The sequence below is a fragment of the Papaver somniferum genome, chromosome 3 (assembly GCF_003573695.1).
Source record: "Papaver somniferum cultivar HN1 chromosome 3, ASM357369v1, whole genome shotgun sequence".
Taxonomy (NCBI): Eukaryota; Viridiplantae; Streptophyta; class Magnoliopsida; order Ranunculales; family Papaveraceae; genus Papaver; species Papaver somniferum.
This window is the reverse complement of record NC_039360.1, coordinates 37,332,680-37,340,233: the sequence shown is the minus strand read 5'-3', so window position 1 is coordinate 37,340,233 and position 7,554 is coordinate 37,332,680. Positions and strand designations below refer to the sequence as shown.

At 35.2% G+C, this 7,554-nt stretch overlaps 1 long non-coding RNA gene across 2 annotated transcripts; it reads left to right on the top strand.

Annotated features, from left to right (window-relative positions):
* Positions 1 to 1,532: 1,532 nt before the first annotated feature.
* LOC113355886 lies at positions 1,533 to 3,611 on the top strand. Of its 2 annotated transcripts, none has more exons than XR_003362639.1 (4): positions 1,533 to 2,061; positions 2,616 to 2,691; positions 2,802 to 2,943; positions 3,264 to 3,611. It is a non-coding gene; the product is annotated as an uncharacterized LOC113355886 (long non-coding RNA). The 2 variants fall into 2 exon arrangements; XR_003362638.1 differs by having other exon boundaries at positions 2,798 to 2,943.
* The last annotated feature ends 3,943 nt before the right edge of the window (positions 3,612 to 7,554 follow it).

The following is a 7,554-nucleotide window of genomic DNA, read 5'->3' as shown; positions in this document are numbered from 1 at the left end:
ACAACAATTGAAGTAAATATAGTAACAACAACCAAATGCACTGACACTAACCCAGGGAAGGCAATTATTTTTATAAATGATTCAAATAAAATACCTTGTGAGAAGTATTCTTGTCATACATGCGAGGTGTATATTATAGGCGAACAAAATTTAATTAACCATATCAAAGGAAAGAAAGACAAAGTAAAGAAGCAACGCATGGACCATGTAAAGTTGCAAAGACATAAACACTAAAATTTTATTTTTGAGTCATCACATTTTTAGGTTTAAGTGCATATTAAACAAAGGTTTTTCTTGACCTAGATTTTTGTTCAGAGTGATCAATATGAAGGGGTTAAGTTACTGTAGTAGCACTCTAATAGGCATGGTGTGTACCTTATGCTAGGAAATGATACTTTGAAAATTTTACATTCATTTTTTTAATTTTTTTAGCCGTCATGTGTTAGATAAAAAATGTCAAATTATGTTACTAAGAATAAATTAGTTTAATTTTACACTCTACCTAACAAACAAGCAAAAACATGTGTTCCCAATATGGAGTTTAATAAGACAAAATTCTGGCTTCTGAGTATTTATCTGTGTTTGATTCAACATGTAAACAAGTTCATAATTTTTGGAGACATACTCACTTATTTCATATCTCACAATGATTTCTCCTCTCCAATGTAAATTGTTTCATTTATTTGTTTTTCGCTTTATTTCTATTTGGTTAAAATTCAGAGTATAAGTTTTTTTTTTTTTTTTTTTTTGGTTGATTTCAAATTTGCTATTTCTTTTCTAGTTGTTACAACTTATTTGAACTTAATTTTTTTCCTTCAATCTCCAGGGAAAGGAATTAAAAGCGTGAAACGGAGCGTGACTCAATTTCTATTTTTGGGAAGCGACGCATAGGTTGAATCGTGAAGTGACGATTCATGGTTGGGGTGAATCGTAAAATATAAGATTTGAAATGTTACAAATAGGCATGTAAACATTTAAAATATAAAATATAGGCAAATATTAACGCTAATAACCATGTAGAACAGTGGTCGAGCACTCACATACTACACACAAGGTTGGTTGAAGGTTCGAATCCCATCATCCTCTATTAATTTTAGAAGAGAGTTTATATATAGAATCACTATCTAGAATCGGTCGGTTGTCAAACTTATAGATTTTCCGGAAACATTAATTGTTTCTAATGAACGGTTCGGGTGTCCAACGGATGGGTCGTCACCCTCGTCCAATCCATTAAATCGCGGACCGGGTGTCCACACGCTAAAAATCGGATTGGACCGGATAAAATGCGCGGATATGTTTATTTTGCTCACCCATATCTGAGATGTGATTGCCGATATGTGCTATAAATCCCCACTAGGATTCATCGTGGGTCCTATGATGGTAAGTGTATAAACTGGAAATCGGTGCTTGTTTAACTTTCATATTTTAATAGGCCGGGTTTCCCGGCCCGGCCCAATTTACACGGTCCTTCATTAATAATTCAGTTTCATAATGGTTATGTTTCAAATTCAAATAATGATTATGAAGAGTTGTATAGAATATGAAGAGTTGTAGAGAAAAGTCTGTAAACACTTGATTTAGACGTCTACTATTACTACTTTTTTTTATCGATATCGAAATAGCAGGCTTACTCACTTACTCAATCGGGTGTTGGTTCAATCTTAATTTCTTTGTTAATCAGTTACTCATTATCTTAATTTCTCAATTATAACATTAGGGTTTCTGTTGTTGTTACAAAGTTAGGGTTTTCTTCTCCATCAATTTCTGTGTATAATTTGTGAGCTTGCAAGTTAGGGTTTTTATATATAATTTCTGTGTATAATCAATTTTGTATTCTCAATCAAAATTAGGGTTTCTGTTTTAATGTTGTTTTCAATTCCTGTGCGTGAAATTGCAATTAGTAGCATATACTGAAAGTTTGATTGGTGGTTTTTAGATTAGCGTGTTTTAAGAACTCTGAATTGTATTAAATTTGATTTTTGATTTGATGTTGTTTGATAGGTGAAGGAGAAATAATTGAAGACTCAAGGCATTAGAGAAAGCGCAACGGATAAAAACCAGGTGAATTGTTGATTTTGTGCTATGATAGGAGAAGATTTAAGTGATTTCTTAAGCTTATGGAATGATTCCGTAATGTGTAGATTCTAGATTGCTGATGTTAATTGGTTGTAAAAGTGTTAGGTTAATGGGTTTGGTGTGATTCGAATGTGGAATTGATTTTTGTTTATGTGATACTATACGGTTACAGAAAGGTTCTATCGCGAGTAAGAAAATTGAAAAGAAAGTTGCTAAATGTGCTATAATATGAGGAGATTTAAGCGATTTTGAGAATGATTCCGTAATGTGTGGAATCTAGATTGCTGATGTTAGTGTTAGGTTGATGTCAAGTTTCTAGGTTGCTGATGTTATTGTTAGGTTATTGTATTTGGTGTGATTCAAATATGGAACTGAATTTATTTATGCTTATATGATATTATGTGGTTACAGAAAGGTGCTAGGGCTAGTAAGAAAACTGAGAAGAAAAAATAACCAGTTTTGTGTAGACCAGGTTTAGTTTTTGGTTTGTGCTAGTTTCGATGATTGTGATTACTGAAATTTTAATTTTGGTTGTGCAGATCCAAGAAGGGTGGTTTAAACTTCCAGTTACAGTTTTCCAGGATAGCATTGTATCTGCAGTAGAGTTTAAACCAGGTTTGTACATATTATGCCTTCTTTGTGCTATACTGCTATGCTATGTTTTTGGTACTACATTTGAGTATCGGTTTGATAATCATCCCTGTGTGACTGTCGATGTTAGACAGTTTACATAGTGCATATTGTGTAGTAGTGGTCTTATGTCTTGCTTATCAAGGGCTCAAGCACCGAGTCTTTGAGGTCGATCACAAGGAGAGTTTGGAGAGATAAGGGTGTGCTTCTCCAGCTGAGTATCAGCCACAATTCAGGGTATATAATCTTCTTTTTTATAATAAATGTGAATTTTTATGCTTAACAAATGTGAACACTTGATTTAGACGTCTACGTTTTCTTCTCCAATTTCTGTGTATAATTTGTGAGCTTGCAAGTAAGTTAGGGTTTTTGTGTGAAATTTCTGTGTATTATCAATCAAAATTAGGGTTTCTATTTTAATGTTGTTTTCAATTCTTGTGCGTGAAATTGCAATTAGTAGCATATACTGAAAGTTTGATTGGTGGTTTTTAGATTAGCGTGTTTTAAGAACTCTGCATTGTATTAAATTTGATTTTTGATTCGATGTTGTTTGATAGGCGAAAAAGAAAGAATTGAAGGAACTTTTATTCTCCAACAAAACTTCAAGAAATGGCGGGAGGAAGTAATAAGAAAATAGCGAGAGGAAAACCGAAGAAATATGAGGATGTCAAAAGATTGAGGAAAGAAGACGTTGAAGAAACTAATATGATTGAAGGTGAAAGTTTTGTTGTTGTGATTAGACAAAAAAAACAATAGAAAAACTTTCAAGCCAGCTTTAGGCCGTTAGCGATATTAATAGCAGAATAATTGGTAAAGGGTGGTTGGGAAATTCATGAAAGAGATCTCAAAACAACGGACTTCTGGGAAGTGATCCAAGTTATACTCTTAGAATGAAAAAATGCCATAAAAAATAAGAAAAAAGTGGAGATGAATCATTATAAAAAGGATCCAGTTGTTGTGTGTGCCATTATCGATACTTTCCGGAGCGGTAACTGAATCTAGTTATGGCTTTACGGTCGGTGGCTATAACATAAATATAGATCCTAATTATTTTGCTTTTATCTTCAAATTGAATAGAAGAAAAATGACTGCACAAGTCAGGAGAATGTTTGGTCCACTTAACAACTTTGCTCTCAGAGATTCAAATATTTACATGGAGCACTTTCCGGTTTCCGCCAACAGTGACATGATTATGAAAGATTGAATTGCAGATACAACAAGGAAGGTGTATGGTGTTCAAGAAAAATGAGAAGATTTTGTGTAGCTTTTTGTGTTGTATATGCTTTGTACAATTTTCTTCACTAATTGTGGTGGAGAATATATAAATTTCAAGTATTTAAACTGTGTTCTCTCTTTTGAGAACATGGCTAAACATTCGTGGCCGGATTTGGTGTGCGAATGGTTAGTGGAAAATCTCAACGATCAGTACGAGAAACCATTCTCTGTAACCGGTTGTACGCCTGCTATATGGGTAAGCTTTTCTAAACTTTGGACATTAGATGCATTCTGATTTGTTGCAGTATTTCTTCTGATGGTTGCACCCTGATTTGTTGCAGTATATGGTCTTCGAGCATGTTGATGATTTGGAGATAAAAAAAACAATGGGAAATGTACCAATTGTGAGATACCCAGGTCCAACAACAATGAGATAAACAATGATGAGGATACACCCAGGTTCAGAAACAATGAGATATGCAATGATGAGGAGAAACCTAGGTTCTCAAGATGGGACCTGTATAAAACATCTGGTAAGCTCGCGTCTTTGATGCAGAAGGAGAAACATACTTTCAAGTTCATTGATTTTGAAGCTTCCTAAACTGCAAAATAAAAGGAATTGTACATATTCGATTCAACGGAAATCAAGGCTCTACATGATAAATTAGAAGAGCAGAGAGCAATAATCATTAATTTAGGAAATCAGATAAAAACACTTGAAGCTGCGGGAGATGATTGAGTTAGGAAAGGTGTTTCTCATGAAGACTCTATCGTTGCAGAAGTAAAGGATTCAGTTGTGAGCAATGAATCGAACCATTCCCTTCAACCTCCGAAGAATGTTACTTTAAAGACTGTACCCCCACAAATGAAAAGGATAAGAGAAATGAGGCATCTGGTTCGGGGAGCACCACAGAAAAAATTGATATCCGATTACATATTAAATCAAAATTGGCAAAGGAATACATGAGGAAATGATGGCCCAAAGTGGAACTGGAAACCAAGAATAAAAACATGGAGGAACTCATTCTCTACATCCAATGTGGATCACTCAGGTATCCTAATCCTTTTAAAATGATGATTGAAATGCGAACCAAATAATGTTTTGTTTTGAAATGATGATTAAAATTTGCAGCACCGCTCTCCAGAAATGGGAGGAAAAGGAAAAAGATCGTAAGATATTCATCTTGGATTCTCACATTAAGCAATTGCTTACGACCGACTCTTACATATCAGATGAAGTTTTGGACTTCCAGATGCTTAAGTGGACAGGGGAGTTTTAACATGAAGATTGCAAAATATTCCGATTTCTCCTTACAGACGCCTGGGCAAACCACTAAATAATTTTTTATTTTCTTCTAAACACTTGACTCTTATTCAGTGGTTTATCCAGGCGTCTGTAGGGAGAAACCGAAATATTTTGCAATCTTCATGTTCAAACTCCCTTGTCCACTTAAGCATCTGGAAGTCCAAAACTTCATCTGATATGTAAGAGTCAGGTGTAAGAAATTGCTTAATGTGAGAAACCAAGATGAATTCTTACGATCTCTTTCTTTTTCCTCCCACTTCCAGAGAGTTGTACTGTAAATTTTAATCATCAGTTCAAAACAAAACATTATTTGGTTCGCATTTCAATCATCATTTTAAAAGCATTAGGATACCTGAGTGATCCGCATTGGATTTAGAAAATGAGTTCTTCCATGTTTTTCTTCTTCGTTTCCAATTCAACTTTGAGCCATCCTTTCCTCGTGTATTCCTTTGCTAATTTTGATTTACTAAGTAATTGTATATCAATTCTTTCTGTGTTGCTTCCCGAACCAGATGCCTCATTCCTCTTATCCTTTTCATTTGCAGGGGTAGAGTCCTTAAAAATAACATTCTTCGCAGGTTGAAGGGTGGTTCGATTCATTGCTCACAATTGAATCCTTTACTTCTGCAATTATAGAGTCTTCAGGAGCAATACCTTTCCTAACTCGATGATCTCCCGCAGCTTCAAGTGTTTTGATCCGATTTCATAAATTAATGATGATTACTCCCTGCTTTTCTACTTTATCATGTAGAGCCTTGATTTCCGCTGAATCAAATAGCCACAATTCTTTTTTCTTTTTGCAGTCCAGGAAGCTTCAAAATAAATGAACTTGAAAGCATGTGTCTCCTTCTGCATCAAAAGCGCGAGCTTGCCAGATTTTTTATACAGGTTCTATCTTGAGAACCTAGGTTTATCCTCATCATTGCATATCTCATGTTTTCGTACCCGGGTGTCTCCTCATCATTGTCTATCACATTGTTGTCGTAGCAGGGTGTCTCACCATTGTTACCTTTCCATTTTTTTTTTCTCCAAATCATCAAAATGCTCGAAGACTATATACTGTAACAAATCATGGTGCAACCGTTAGAAGGAATACTGCAAAAAATCAGACTGCATAGAATGTCCAAAGCTTAGAAAAGCTTACCAATATAGCAGGCGTACAGCCGGTTATGGAGAACGGTTTCTCGTACTGATCGTTGAGACTTTCCACTAAGCATTCGCACACAAATCCGGCCACCAAATTAGCCATGTTCTCTAAAGAGAGCACACAGTTTAAATACTTGAAACTTATATATTCTCCACCATAGTTAGTGAAGAAAGTTGTACAAAGCATATACAGCACAAAAAGCTGCACAAAATCTTCTCGTTTTTCTTGAACACCATACATCTTCTTTGTTGCATCTGCAATCCAATCTTTCGTAATCATGTCACTGTTGGCGGAAACTGTAAACTGCTCCATGTAAAAATTTGAATCTCTGAGAGCAAAGTTGTTATGTGGGCCATACATTCTCCTGACTTGTGCAGTAATTTTTCTTATCTTCAATTTGAAGATAACATTAGGATCTATCTTTATGTTATAGCCACCGATCGTGAAGCCATAACTAGATTTAGTTACCACTCTGAAAGTATCATGAAAACACTTCTTTGGCATCTGAACTGATTAATGAAATTGGTGTGAGTAGGAAACATGGTAATGTTTTCCTAAAACTAGATATTTCTCAAGCTTTTGACACGGTTAGTTGTGAAAAAGCGGGGGTCTAATAACACCACCCAATATTTCGCTTAACAATCTGTATGGACTAACTACGAAATACTTTCTAGAGAATCAACTAGACAGTCAGACTCAATCTAGGTGAAAGTATCTCAAGGAGTTAATATCTCTCTCTTGTTTTGATTTACTCGAGCTAATAGAAATCATTGAATCTTTAATCAAACACAAGGAATAACTTGGATGGTACCAAAGACCAATATCCAAGGATCAATCAATAACAATCAACAACCAAAGGTTGGATTATTCTAATTAATGATCTAACACACAACCTGTATTATTTCAATTATAAAGATAAAACAATATAATGCGGAAATTGAAATAACACAGACACCGGAAATTTTGTTAACGAGGAAACCGCAAATGGAGAAAAACGACGGGACTTAGTCCAGATTGAACACACACTGTATTAAGCCGCTACAAACACTAGCCTACTCCAAGCTAACTTCGGACTGGACTTTAGTTGAACCCCAATCAGTCTCCCACTGATCCAAGATACAGTTGTACTCCCTACGCCTATGATCCCAGCAGGATGTTTCGCACTTGATTCCCTTATCTG